At 38.0% G+C, this 15,758-nt stretch overlaps 1 long non-coding RNA gene across 2 annotated transcripts; it reads left to right on the top strand.

Moving 5' to 3' along the window:
- The first annotated feature begins 9,736 nt into the window (after positions 1 to 9,736).
- On the top strand, positions 9,737 to 13,655 carry LOC127313261 (uncharacterized). 2 transcript variants are annotated; one of them, XR_011748878.1, is made up of 4 exons: positions 9,737 to 10,248; positions 11,009 to 11,062; positions 11,190 to 11,303; positions 13,525 to 13,655. It is a non-coding gene; the product is annotated as an uncharacterized lncRNA (long non-coding RNA). The 2 variants fall into 2 exon arrangements; XR_011748879.1 differs by having other exon boundaries at positions 9,738 to 10,028.
- The last annotated feature ends 2,103 nt before the right edge of the window (positions 13,656 to 15,758 follow it).

Raw genomic sequence — 15,758 nt, 5'->3', positions numbered from 1 at the left:
TCAAGCATGAAGAGAAGTGGTTTTGGGTTTCAAACATGGAAATTTCAAAAACCTCCCAAAAGCTTAATTTTAGAGTGAGTAAGAAGGTTTATACATGTGTTCAAACCAGACAAATCATGTATCTATCCCCTAACCATGCATAAACTCGGTCGATCTTATGAAGTCTAGCATGAAGAGAAGCCGTTTTGGGTTTCAAACATGGAAATTTCAAGAACATCCCAAAAGCTTCATTTTAGAGTGACTAATAAGGATACAAACTTCCCTTTTCATTTTCATGTTTTAAACTTGTTTAAATCTTGGTCAAACCGCCTAGGATTTGACCAAGATTCAAATGGGCATACAAATTCAGAAAAAAATCAAAAACCAATGCACATAGCATTCTTATTTCATATATATAGTAAGCATTAAAGTTGATAAACAAGGTCTAGACATATTCAAACCAGACAACTCATGTATATATCTACCCCTAACCCTAAACTCTGTCTTATGAAGTCAATCATGAAGAGAAGTGGTTTTGGGTTTCAAACATGTGGAAATTTCAAGAACCTCCCAAAAGCTTTATTTTAGAGTGACTAAGAAGGATCCATGCTTACCTTTTCATTTTCATATTTTGAACTTGTTTAAATCTTTGTCAAACCTAGGATTGACCAAAAGTTTCAAATGGGCATAAAATTCATAAAAAATCATAAAAATGAAAAACCAAAGCATATAGTCTTCGTATGTCATATAACAAGCATTCAAGTTGATAAATTAATAAGGTTTGGACATATTGAAGCCATACAAATCATGTATCTACCCCAAACCCTAAACTCGGTCTATCTTATGAAGTCTAGCATGAAGAGAAGTCGTTTTGGGTTTCAAACATGGAAATTTCAAGGACACACATCCCAAAAGCTTCATTTTAGAGTGACTAAGAAGGATCCATGCTTACCTTTTCAATTCATGTTATAAACTTGTATAATCATGGTCAACCCTAGGATTTGACCAAGATTCAAATGGGTAGAAAAATAAAAAAATTTGAAAAATGAAAAACCAAAGTACATATAGTCTTCTTATGTCATATATATAGTAAGCATTAAAGTTGATAAACAAGGTCTAGACATATATTCAAACCAGACAACTCGTGTATATATCTACCCCTAACCCTAAACTCTGTCTTATGAAGTCAATCATGAAGAGAAGTGGTTTTGGGTTTCAAACATGGAAATTTCAAGAACCTCCCAAAAGCTTTATTTTAGAGTGACTAAGAAGGATCCATGCTTACCTTTTCATTTTCATGTGTTTTAAACTTGCTTAAATCTTGCTCAAACCTAGGATTTGACCAAGATTCAAATGGGCATAAACATTCAAAAAAAATCAAAAAATGAAAACCAAAGCACATAGCCTAACTTCTTATGTCATATATATATACAGTAAGCATTCAAGTTGATGAACAAGGTCTAGACATATTCAAAACATAAAAGCATGTATCTACCCCCTAACCCTTAACTATGTCTTATGAAGTCAAGCATGAAGAGAAATGGTTTTGGGTTTCAAACATGGAAATTACAAAAACATCCCAAAAGCTTAATTTTAGAGTGACTAAGAAGGACCCAAGCTTAATTTCAAGAACACCCCTCGCAAATCTTCATTTTAGAGTGACTAAGAAGGATCGAGGCTTATCTTTTCATTTACATGTTTTAAACTTGTTTAAATCTTGGTCAAACCTAGGATTTGACCAAGACTCAAATGGGCCTAAAAATTCAAAAAAATCAAAAAAAAAACCAAAGCACATAGCCTTCTAATGTCATATATAGTAAGCAGCATTCAACTTGATGAACATGGCCGGTCTAGACATATTCATAACATAAAAAGCATGTATCTACCCCCTAATGCTTAACTCTGTCTTAATTATGAAGTCAAGCATGAAGAGAAGTGGTTTTGGGTTTCAGACATGGAAATTTCAAAAACTTCCCAAAAGCTTAATTTTAGAGGGACTAAGAAGGATCCAAGCTTACCTTTTCATTTTCATGTTTTAAGCTTGTTTAAATATTGGTCAAACATAGGATTCAAATGGGCATAAACAATTAGAAATAAACAGAAAAAATGAAAAACCAAATAACATAGCCTTCTTATGTAATATAGTAAGCATTAGTTGATAAACAAGGTCTAGACATATTCAAACCAAAAAAATCATGTATCTCTACCCCTAACCCTAAACTCTCGGTCTTATGAAGTCAAGCATGAAAAGAAGTGGTTTTGGGTTTCAAACATGGAAATTTCAAAAACCTCCCAAAAGCTTCATTCTAGAGTACTGTGACTAAGAAAGATCCATGATTACCTTTTCATTTTCATGTTCTAAACTTGTTTAAATCTTGGTCAAACATAGGATTTGACCAAGATTTTAATGGGCATAAAAAATTTGAAAAAAATCAAAAAATGAAAAACCAAACCCATATATAGCCTTCTTATGTCATATAGTAACCATTCAAGTTGATAAACAAGGTCTATAAATATTCAAACCAGAAAAAGCATGTATCTACCCCTAACCCTAAACTCTGTCTTACGAAGTCAAGCATGAAGAGAAGTGGTTTTGGGTTTCAAACATGGAAATTTCAAAAACCTCCCGAAAGCTTAATTTTAGAGTGAGTAAGAAGGTTTATACATGTGTTCAAACCAGACAAATCATGTATCTATCCCCTAACCATGCATAAACTCGGTCGATCTTATGAAGTCTAGCATGAAGAGAAGCCGTTTTGGGTTTCAAACATGGAAATTTCAAGAACATCCCAAAAGCTTCATTTTAGAGTGACTAATAAGGATACAAACTTCCCTTTTCATTTTCATGTTTTAAACTTGTTTAACTCTTGGTCAAACCGCCTAGGATTTGACCAAGATTCAAATGGGCATACAAATTCAGAAAAAAAATCAAAAACCAATACACATAGCATTCTTATGTCATATATATAGTAAGCATTAAAGTTGATAAACAAGGTCTAAACATATTCAAACCAGACAACTCATGTATATATCTACCCCTAACCCTAAACTTTGTCTTATGAAGTCAATCATGAAGAGAAGTGGTTTTGGGTTTCAAACATGGAAATTTCAAGAACCTCCCAAAAGCTTTATTTTAGAGTGACTAAGAAGGATCCATGCTTACCTTTTCATTTTCATGATTTAAACTTGTTTAAATCTTTGTCAAACCTAGGATTTGACCAAAAGATTCAAATGGGCACAAAATTCGAAAAAAGCAGAAAAATGAAAAACCAAAGTACATAGTCTTCTTATGTCATATAGTAAGCATTCAAGTTGATGCATTAACAAGGTTTGGACATATTCAAACCATACAAATCATGTATCTACCCCCTAACCGTAAGCTCTGTCTTATGAAGTCAAGCTTGAAGAGAAGTGGTTTTGGGTTTCAAACATGGAAATTTCAAAAACCTCCCAAAAACTTCATATTAGAGTGACTAATTAAGAGGGATACAAGCTTCCCTTTTCGTTTTCATGTTTTAAACGTGTTTAAATCTTTGTCAAACCTAGGATTTGACCAAGATTCTAATATATGGGCATAAAATTCAAAAAAAACAAAAAAATGAAAAACCAAAGCACATAGTCTTCTTATGTCATATAGTTAGCATTAAAGTTGATGAACAAAGTTTAGACATATTCAAACCAGACAAATCATGTATCTACCCCTAACCCTAAACTCGGTCTTGTGAAGTCTAGCATGAAGAGAAGTCGTTTTGGGTTTCAAACGTTTAAGCCAAAAGCCCCTTTTTCAAATACTTCAAACTTATTCAAATTTGGTTCAAATTTGAAAGACATACAAGTTATAGCACACATAGTGCATACATTTTCACACATACTGCACTAGATAGATGCTAACCCTATAGTTTGAGGCCATTTGGATGAGGTAGAAAAAATTCTTGGATTAGAATCGTGTTGTTCGAACCCCGTAGTTGGATTTTTTTGAACCTTGATCTGTAGTACTGGGCAAAACCCTAGTTTAACCTATTTAATTATAGATTCGTATATCGATTTTTCTACCTTTTTATTATTACTATGCAGCACATGTGTGTTTGCCCGTCTAGCTAGTGAAACTCGGAGGAAGAGGGATCACTCGGAAGGACAGAAGAAGGGAGAGCATTATGGTGTCTCCCCTTTTTCGGGTGACGATGTTGACTATTGTGCAGGGTTTGTCAGTGAGCAGGAGGAGGTGCGAGCGAGCGAGCGAGCGAGTCGAGCGAGGCCGAGAATGAGAGAGATTTGTTTTTTTTGTGTGAGAGGGACAACCGAAGGATCCTGAAGGACCCAGAGACTTCCAATACGCATCCTGATGCGTCTTCTCTTGACAAAGAAGATGGCTGGGAGTTTGCGTACCTATTATTGCACGTGACTTGTGCTCACTGATGTGTGGGACCTCACGCGTGGGCACCACACGTAAGTGACAGACCTGTTGGTGTAAAAACTCGGTTGATTATTATAGTGCATTAGAACAAAGTTTCCTATGGATTCAAGGCTAGGAAATCCAAGTTAACTCATTTACATGACATTATTTTTTCCATGAAGCAAAGTTAACACATCTATCAATTGGTACATTTTGGAGTGACTAAGAAGGATCCATGCTTACTTATTCGTTTTCACGTGTTAAACTTGTCTAAATCTTGGTCAAACCTAGGATTTGACCAAAAGATTCAAATGGGCATAAAATTCAAAAAAAAAACAGAAAAATGAAAAACAAAAGCATATAGTCTTATTATGTCATATAGTAAGCATTCAAGTTGATGAATTAACAAGGTTTGGACATATTCAAACCATACAAATCATGTATCTACCCCCTAACCCTAAACTATGTCTTATGAAGTCTAGCATGAAGAGAAGTCGTTTTGGGTTTCAAACATGGAAATTTCAAGAACATCCCAAAAGTTTCATTTTAGAGTGACTAATAAGGATACAAACTTCCCTTTTCATTTTCATGTTTTAAACTTGTTTAAATCTTGGTCAAACCGCCTAGGATTTGACCAAGATTCAAATGGGCATACAAATTCAGAAAAAAATAAAAAACCAATGCACATAGCATTCTTATGTCATATATATAGTAAGCATTAAGGTTGATAAACAAGGTCTAGACATATTCAAACCAGACAACTCATGTATATATCTACCCCTAACCCTAAACTCTGTCTTATGAAGTCAATCATGAAGATAAGTGGTTTTGGGTTTCAAACATGTGGAAATTTCAAGAACCTCCCAAAAGCTTTATTTTAGAGTGACTAAGAAGGATCCTTGCTTACCTTTTCATTTTCATATTTTGAACTTGTTTAAATCTTTGTCAAACCTAGGATTCACCAAAAGTTTCAAATGGGCATAAAATTCATAAAAAATCATAAAAATGAAAAACCAAAGCATATAGTCTTCGTATGTCATATAACATATTCAAACCAGACAACTCATGTATATATCTGCCCCTAACCTTAAAATCTGTCTTAATTATGAAGTCAAACATGAAGACAAGTGGTTTTGGGTTTCAAACATGAAATTTCAAGAACATCCCAAAAGCTGCTTCATTTTAGAGTGACTAAGAAGGATCCAGGCTTACCTTTTCGTTTTCGTATTTTATACTTGTTTAAATCCTGGTCAAACCTAGGATTTGACCAAGATTCAAATGGGCATAAAATTCAAAAAATTAGAATAATGAAAAACAAAAGCACATAGTCTTCTTATGTCATATAGTAAGCATTCAAGTTGATAAACAAGGTTTATACATGTGTTCAAACCACACAAATCATGTATCTACCCCCTAACCATAAACTCGGTCAATCTTATGAAGTCTAGCATGAAGAGAAGTCGTATGGGTTTCAAACATGGAAATTTCAAGAACCTCACAAAAGCTTCATTTTAGAGTGTCTGGAAAAGATCCAGGCTTGCCTTTTCATTTTCATGTTTTAAAATTGTTTAAATCTTGGTCAAACCTAGCTAGTATTTGACCAAGATTCAAATGGGCATAAAACTCAAAAAAAATGAAAAAACAAAAAAAAAAACTAAAGCACATAGCCTTCTTATGTCATGTATATATAGTAAGCCTTCAAGTTGATGAACAAGGTCTAGACATATTCAAAACAGAAAAATCATGTATCTACCCGCTAACCCTTAACTATGTCTTATGAAGTCAAGCATGAAGAGAAGTGGTTTTGGTTTCAAACATGGAAATTTCAAAAACTTCCCAAAAGCTTAATTTTAGAGTGAGTAAGAAGGATCGAGGCTTACCTTTTCATTTTCATGTTTTAAACTTGTTTAAATCTTGGTCAAATTAACCTAGCTAGTATTTGACCAAGATTCTAATGGGCATAAAATTCAAAAAAATCAGAAAAATGAAAAACCAAAGCACATAGCCTTCTTATGTCATAAAGTAAGAATTCAAGTTGATAAACAAGGTCTAGACATATTCAAACTAGACAAATCATGTATCTACCCCTAACACTAAACTCTGTCTTATGAAGTCAATCATGAAGAGAAGCGGTTTTGGGTTTCAAACATGGAAGTTTCAAGAACCTCCCAAAAGATTCATTTTAGAGTGACTAAGAAGGATCCATGCTTACCTTTTCATTTTCATGTTTTGAACTTGTTTAAATCTTGGTTAAACCTAGGATTTGACCAAGATTCAAATGGGCATAAAAATCCAGAACAAAATCAGAAAAATGAAAAACCAAAGCACATAGTCTTCTTATGTCATATAGTAAGCATTCTAGTTGATAAACAATGTCTAGCCATATTCAAACCAGAAAAAACATGTATACCCCCTAACCCTAAACTTTGTCTTATGAAGTCAAGCTCAAGCATGAAGAGAAGTGGTTTGGGTTTTCAAACATGGAAATTTCGAAAACCTCCCAAAAGCTTCATTTCGGAGTGACTAAGAAGGATTCATGCTTAATTTTTCATTTTCATGTTTTAAACTTGTTTAAATCTTGTTCAAACCTAGGATTTGACCAAGATTCAAATGGGCATAAAAAAATTCGAAAAAATCAAAAAATGAAAAACCAAAGCACATAGTCTTCTTATGTCACATAGTAAGCCATTCAACTTGATAAACAAGTTATAGACCTATTCAAACCAGAAAAATCATGTATGTACACCCCCTAACCCTAAACTCATATGTCTTATGAAGTCAAGCATGAAGAGAAGTGGTTTTGGGTTTCAAACATGGACATTTGAAAAGCCTCCCAAAAGCTTCATTTTGGAGTGACTAATAAGAAGGATCCATGCTAAATTTTTCATTTTCAAGTTTTAAACTTGTTTAAATCTTGGTTAAACCTATGATTTGACCAAAATTCGAATGGGCATAAAAATTCAAAACAAATCAATAATGAAAATCCAATGCACATAGTACATCTTCTTATGTCATATACTAATTAAGCATTCAAGTTGATAAAAGCAAAGGTCTAGACATATTCAAACTAGAAAATCATGTATCTACCGGTAACCCTAAACTCGATTTGTCTTATGAAGTCAATCATGAAGAGGGTGTTTTGGGTTTCAAACATGGAAATTTCAAAAACCTTCCTAAAGCTTCATTTTGAAGTTACTAATTAAGAAGGATCCAAGCTTACTTTTTCGTTTTCATGTTTTAAATCTTGGTCAAACCTAGGATTTCACCAAGAGATACGTACAAATGGGCATAAAAATTCAAAAAAATTAAAATAATGAAAAACCAAAGCACATAGTCTTCTTATGTCATATAGTAAGCATTCAGGTTGATTAACAGGGTCCACACATATATATTCATAGCAGAAAAGCATGTATCTACATACCCCCTAACAACCCTAAACTCTGTCTTAGGAAGTCAAGGATGAAGAGAAGTGGTTTTGGGTTTCAAACATGGAAATTTCAAAAAAACCTCCCAAAAGCTTCATTTTGGAGTGACTAAAAAGGACCCATGCTTACTTTTTCATTTCCATGTTTTAAACTTTTTTAAATCTTTGTCAAATCTCGAATTTGACCAAGATACAAATCGGCATAAAAAATCGAAAAAATAAAGAAAATGAAAAACCAAAGCACATAGTCTTCGTATGTCATATAAGTATTCAAGTTGATAAATTAAACAAGTTTTAGACATATTCAAACCACAAAAATCATGTATCTACGTACCCTAACCCTAAACTCTGTCTTATGAAGTCAAGCATGAAGGGAAGTGGTTTTGGGTTTCAAACATGGAAATTTAAAAAACCTTCCAAAAGATTCATTTTGGAGTGACTAAGAAGGATCCAGGATTACTTTTTCATTTTCATGTTTTGAACTTGTTTAAATCTTGGTCAAACCTAGGATTTGACCAAGATTCACTACAACAGGACAGAGCTTTGAACACAATGATGTAACACATAGTAAAGTATGTTACAAGTAAACTTAAAGTAACACATCATTTGTGTGCCGATGACCGACAGTAACACAAACTATATAAAGTCTAAAATTGGGTTACAAAGATAACAAAACTGTAACACATAATTATGTGTGAGAGGGAACGTGTTACAAGAGTACTGATGTAGTAACATATAAGTATATGCTGGTGGACATGTATCCATAAGCTGTAACTCTATGGGGGAAACTGGAAAAACTAAAAACACTTACATGTCTATATCACCCTTACCTTACACATAGGGTCCACTTGTCAACATGAGATTCTTTAATGAAAATGATAAATATATTATTTTGGCAAATGTGGTATTCCCTCCGATCCATAATCAGATGGAGTACGAAACAACATATAGTTTCATTCCGGTAAATGTTGTTTATTTTTGAGACTTAAAGCCTCACGGGCACTCAACTACTACCCAAACCCACTATAACACAACCCATATATTCTTATGGTATACCTTATTTTCCATAACCCCGACATCGGACCGAAGCCTGGCCCAGGTCTCGGTGTGGGCCGCATGCCACATTGGCGTGACACCAACAAAGTGACGCGCAGCCCCGCCAAGTGTGTGGTTGTCTTGGCCTAGTATTAAACGTGTAACTATATTCTTTATATAAATGCATCCGGATCCAAACTTTGTGTGTTCTTTAGACAAATAATCCTGACACAAATGCACAATGTTGGAGCATATTAGAAAGATAATGTTGGCAAGAAGACATACATCAAGCCTAGCCCCATCGACATGAGAAGGAAAACCCGTTGCCGCGTTCTTTTCTCCGGGAGTGCAGTGGGTATGGACTTTAGCACTTGTGGCGCTTGTGTCTTGTAAACTTGTTCTCACCCTATCTTAATATATAGGATTGCTATCGGGGGTTCTAGGAAAAAACGTAAGAACATCTTAATTTGCACATTAGTTGGAGAGCCTTCAAACAATTCTAAATATGTTCTGTAATATGGAGGTTTTTTGTCTTAATTCAAAGAAAAATTGCTTTGTACTGTATCTTAAATTCCATTCAATTCAAAATAATTTCCCTCTACATATCATGTCATGGGCATACCCGTCGTTACCCCTTCTCCGGCTTTCCTTTGCGTTTTAATCCTCAAGCCTCGTCTAAGGAGGGATCTAGACTTGAAGTTTCTTTCTAGGGCTGGCTATTCTGCTAGGTTGACCAATAAATCTAAGGGTTTTTTTCCGGAAAAAAGAGTAAATCCTTTTCCTCTTTAAATCTGGTTATTTTGGTCAAGAGGAAACAAGTGGAGGGAATTTTTTAGCCATTCCCGCTAACATGGAATTTTCCCTCCATTAACACCTCCTATATATTGGCCCTCCAATTAATCTGTTCTCCAAGTCAACCTCCCCCTAAAAAAACTCATCTACACAGCTGAGTCGCCCCCGACGGCCACCACCGCGCCTCCATCCCACCGCCGCCCCCACTGCCCTCCACCTCCGAGACGCCCACTATCCCCCACTACCAATAACCACCGCGCCCCATCCATCTCCGAGACGCCCACTACCACGCCATCCCCCCCTTCGCCCCGCGAAATCCATTCCCCTCATCCTGGTTCCTTTTGAAGGCTCGATCTGTTCCCTTCCGTCCCCAAGGCCCGGCCACTCTCGTCCACTGCATCCCGTGTGAGTACAGTCGTTTATTCAGGCCAGTAATCCATCGACTGCTTTGTATGATATTGCCTTAGTTCTGCAATCTATACACTGGAATAGCTCTTCCGATTGATTTCCTTGTCACATGTTTCTTTTTTGTGGGCTTGTTCTGTTCTGCGACCCAAGTTGCAGAGGGCATGCCCACAACATGTTCCGATTGATTTCCCTGTCCGAAAATACATACTTGTACCAGGTTAATTCTCCTTTCCCTTCCCTTATTCATCTGCTCTGAATTCACTAGTAAAAACGCATGTCTATGTGTAACTGTACATGCAATAATTTTACTATTAGTGAAGCCAGACAACTCATTAATTTTAGGTGAATAGTTGTAAAAATATCAGATGTTCACTCAATTTCAGAAACGCTAGTCTTAGTCCTTGTCAAAGTTAATACGGCCTAGTCTGAGCAATGGAGAGAGTACCAAGTTCCATTAGACTGAACAATGGAGTATTTACTTCCAACTTACAACACGCGTTAATTTACTTGCTGTTTCCTAGTTGTTTTTAAATCACAATTCTCTGATATGAGGCTGCAGCCTTGCACACTCTTGTATCTGACTATGTAATTCTGCAGCGTAACAGATCCTGTGAGAACATGGGCATATGGATAGCACCGAATCAGCATATTAGTATTGACAATCCTTTCTTTTCATTAACATTGTCAGACGTGTTCTTAAAGTTACAACTTCACAAAATATTTGGAATAACAAAGTGATTAGTGACAGAGACTACTATATTCATTTCTTTACTTTTATCTTGGCATTTATTCTACCTTTTGGCAGCAGATCAGTACATCGGCAAAAACAAATCTCTTTTTGTTAAGAAATATACACATGCATGGTGCCCTGCTCTCAATAGTACATCATACTACCTGTTTGTTTACTCTGCAAAGATCTTTTGAGAAGATTATATGCATGTACTGTTGGTTTGATTGACATCTTTATTTATATGTAGGATGGTGATGGACTTGTTGACCGTATACCTGCACTAGAAGATGGAAATGAAGAGGTCAAAGTTCTGAAAAGATCCATGATGAGGCGTCACTTCTCCTATTATGATTCAATTTTGAAGTTGCAGCTTTATGTAGCTTCAGGATATGAATATCACTCCATGAACTATTACTATCTCTTTGTAGGTGAGGGAAACGAGAGACCAGACTGATGAATCTCTTGCAAGACTAGACCAGGAGGGCACCAGAAATAAGCGTTGACACTCAGTTCCCTTGAGAAGACGGTGTGCTTCACTCCAGGTAAATATATCCCCACAGTATCTACAATCGCCAAGCTATTTGGTTTTGGGGTTACATGATGTGCCTTTAACTACTTGGTAACACGTCACCACCGATCCCAAATAAAAGTTTTGAGGCACCGAGGTCACAACGTAGAGCATCGCTTGTCAGAAAGGAAGTGAGCCCACATTTGATAAAGAATCCATTCAGCTAACCATCGAGAGGGGATATTCCGCAACTAGTTGCGCCCGCACCCCATTTTTGGCTACACCTTGTGGATGCTCTAAGGGCATCCACAATGTTGCTATTGCCAAATCTGACACAATGGTGAATTTGGCTTTGGTGTGAAATATAGAAATAGCTCCACAATGTAGTGGTTCCAAATATTTATAACATGGGTCCCGCCATCAAGCTAAAACGACACATAAAGCCAATATGGAACTACTCTCACAATGTAGGGAACTAGTTCGAAATGCCAAAAGCGAAATTTGGCATCGGAGCATCTACTTGCTCCGGTTCCCTATTTTTCTGGTTTTGGAACTACCTCTACAATGTATGGAACTAGTTCCAAAAGCCAAAAATCAAATATGGAACCACTTTTGGCTACACGTTGTGGATGCTCTAAGAAACCCCGATTGTGAAAGGCCAAGGCGTACTTCTTTTGGTCACGCAAAATTCAAAATACTGCCATGGACATTGAATTGACATGACAACACAGAGCTTGGGATGTCCAAATTTGCACGTTAGACCAGTGACTTGTTCTTCACCTTTTCAGAGGGAACAGTGACTTTTTATTATGGGTCTATACACTTTCCAAGAAACAGGAGGAGATGCTGTAGAGTGTAGAGGAGCGAAGTCAAGCGCCCGCCCCCACCTGCCCTATTTCGGTTCACCTCCATTGTCTACCTCCGCCCCGCCCGCACCCACTCTCCAATCGACCACCTTCCATAGCACGCGCCGGTCTGGCCGCCATGCGGCTTTAGAATCAATTCCACCGCCCGGTTTGAGAGCCTCCGTTCTTCATCTTCCCCCACCTGCCGCCATCGAACCCAAATTAAACTCCAATCGGTTGAACCCAAACCTCATAGACCCACCCCACCTTACTGCGATGGCGGCATCGAACAAGGAAAATGATGACTACGAACAGTTTCGAAGGTCTTTTCCGAAGGTCTCCTTGAAGAACTCGTAACAAGATGCGACGTCATCACCGCCGCGAGCCTCGTCGGTTCGTCCAAACTATTTTTCGACTCGCAAATGATAGTGCAACTCTATCATTTCTCTCCCGTTTGGGCTCCCATGTCTTCTTCATTCTCACCCGACGAAGGTAGCACGGGATTGCAAGCTCACGCCGCTCGACAGGTTCTCTGCGACACCGTGATGCCAGACGGTGCACGGGTAAGCGGTGGGTAGGTGCCAATGGAGATTGGGTTGCCATGGTTGACACCGGCTTTCCTGCTTGCAAATGGAAACTTGTCAACGTCTACACTCGCCGTGAAATTCCTCTCCGTGTCTGTTTGAAACCACCCACATTCCAAATATATACCACCACAACCTTCGTGCTATTATATTTCACAAGATATATATTTGCCAAGTTCCCACAAATTACTTTGGGGGTACACAAATTTCTCTCTTGTTGCTATTTTTGACTTCAGAGTTGCCCTCCTTTACGGCGCTGATTACGAATGGACGGTTCTTACAGAGCCCAAGTCCCACATCTTTTACAATTACAGCAATGCAATTCTCCACAATGGGCTTGTGTTTGCCACAACTCATACTGGCACTGTTCACACATGGAAACCTCAGCAAGCTGGTAATTTTCCTCCGGACGTGGTGTATGATGAGCTTCATTATTCATGGCTGTAAAGATAATTTTAATGCACAAACTTATTAATTTTCGAACCTCGACTGATCCGACTTGGGGCATATTTGCTTCGGATGAAATTTCATTGGTATTTAGACTTTTTATTCGAGATGATTACCATAGAAAAATTTGAGGATTGTATAATTAGGAGTTTTATTCTCATATTGAATTATGTTGGATTTGGACCTCTACTTGAACTTCTTGAAATGAATCCTTTGGTTTCCCATGTGATGTACTCAAATACACCAATATCTTTGTATTATTGAATGGAAATGACATTATATCATCCCATCTGAATCCTAATGCGTTTTCCCAATTCTTACGTTTTGATTTGTGCAAACCAAACATGCCCTTCTTAACAGTAATTTCGTTTTCAAGCAGGTCCTCCGCTGATCGTAGAGCCACCATCCATTGTGTTTGAATGGCGGTGTGCACTTGATGATGCTCTTGGCCATGATCACGAGGTCGATTATGGTGTGTGGTGGTTAGCAAGATCTATAGATGGTTCTAGACTTCTTGATCCATACATCGGGCATTCTTTGATGAAAGGGAATATTCATGTAAAGTGTGCCATATCGCTTCGATCGTCATGTTCATCATGGTCGCACCGTTGGCAACTATGCTTCGGGTTTGGTTGCCTGGTGTTCACGAAGGACACTAGTAAGTTAAATGAAGGTATTCCATGGGAAAAGATGGATGACCTTGGAGAATATTCTCTTTTCCTTGGAGTGAACTATCCGATTATGCTGCCATTAGGCGGTGCGAGATGTTGTCCCGGGATGTCCGACGAGAAGAAATTGTGTCTACACCTTGCCTAATGAAGCATGGCTTCGCAATTCGCACTGCACGAAATATGCCGATTCGGTCCGAATCGTGAAGATTGCGCCGTTGGTTTCCAAACCAACGCCTTGGAGAAAACATGCAAAACAAAAAAAGATAGGTACCTGGTAAAGACACCGCTTTGGTTCATCCCAAACTTCACCAACGCCCGGATTGGAACAAGTGTGATGTTTAATTATGAAACAGTCCCGCAGCCATTGTAGCTACGATAGTATGTAATTTCATAGCTAATGAACGAGGCACTTGTGGTCTACTAATTACAACTATTTTGTAAAGAGGTGGTCTATAAGTAATACCCCTCTCTTCATTGATGCATTTGTGGTCTACATGATGGTACTCTTAAATATATGGGTGTGGCTCCTCAACACATAATGTGGAGGTATTATTGTGTTAAAGTTGAAGGCTTGGTCAACTATAGGTTCACTTCTCTAGTTACACTACTAGGTACTCCGGTTGGCTATGTTGTGATGAACACATTGTGTTCTGTTGTTTGGTGAAGACAAAAGTAGAACTATGGTATGCTTATGTTTAAGACCAAGCGAGGGTTTAGCTTGAGATGTTAAAAGTCAGATTTGAACTATTTTTTGATATGGAAATTTGAAATATATATGGTACTGCATATGATTATGTATAGCAACAAGCGACGAAAGGGCTGATGCTCCTATTCCTTGTCGGCGGGAGGGCTATGTGTGCGGCGACTTGAGCCAAATTAGAAGGCCATAGCTATGTCGATTGGTCCTTGAAGTTGGAGGGGCTAGGATTTCGGATGAGCGGAGTGGGGGAAGTTGTTGCTCATGGAACAAAAGTCCTTAAAATAATAATATTGGTATATACAAGGTATATACTTGTACTATTTTAGTACTATAATAAGTATATCGGGTTCATCAAAAAGAAAATTATCTCGGGTCACAACCACGTGGGGTCAAGGTGAGGGAAAGTTGGTCAATACCTCGGAATCTGTTACCACTATATCCCCGCCCCAAGTTCTAATGAGCAAGTGCGGTTATTTTTTTTACTCCGTAGAAGGGAAATAGTGGTTCCTCTCCCCCGGAAACATATGCCCCGCATCTCCACCTCCTAGTATCGTAGTACTACTGCATCTTCTCCAAAAAAAAACCCTCTTCTGTCTCTTTCTCCCATTCACCCCTCTCTCCCTTGCATTAGATTACCGACTCCAACGAAGCAGAAGCGTAAGGTTGAGGAGATTCCTGATTGCTACCACCAGTCCATGGGGTGGGGCAACCTCCACTACCCACTGGTGGAGAACATAGCCTAGCGGGCGGATATCCTCAAGACCGGTCGCCTCGCTCGAGGCATGATCGGCATGCGGCATGCCATCCGCGGAGCGCATAAGGTTCCGTTCGGTGTACCGAGCCTGCTCCACTGCGACCCCGAGACATGGCCAGACGACCGCGACAATACTGTAAGAGTTTTTATTTATTTACTCATCTCTTTCAGCTTGTGTTTTTTCAATCAATTTTTCTTACTGCCAAACATCATGCATATATTTAGACTCAACATCATCACCTAATTTGGGAGTACTGTAAGGTTTGCTGCCTTCACTATGCACATGTACTCTTCGGAATTGCTTTATTTATCCATTGCATCTGTGCGTCAGTTCTGCACAATCCGCTCTTCATTCTGTCGAATACCTTGCATGCATAGACAATTTTAAAACAAATCCTATTTGCAGGGCATTCACGCGTTGCTGATGCCATTAGACAAGCCGACAGTTCCAGCATTTATCCATACCAAGGAGGAACTGGATGGACATG

The sequence above is a fragment of the Lolium perenne genome, chromosome 7, assembly GCF_019359855.2.
Source record: "Lolium perenne isolate Kyuss_39 chromosome 7, Kyuss_2.0, whole genome shotgun sequence".
Classification (NCBI taxonomy): domain Eukaryota; kingdom Viridiplantae; phylum Streptophyta; class Magnoliopsida; order Poales; family Poaceae; genus Lolium; species Lolium perenne.
The sequence above is the reverse complement of the archived record's forward strand: the minus strand, read 5'-3'. Positions and strand labels throughout refer to the sequence as shown.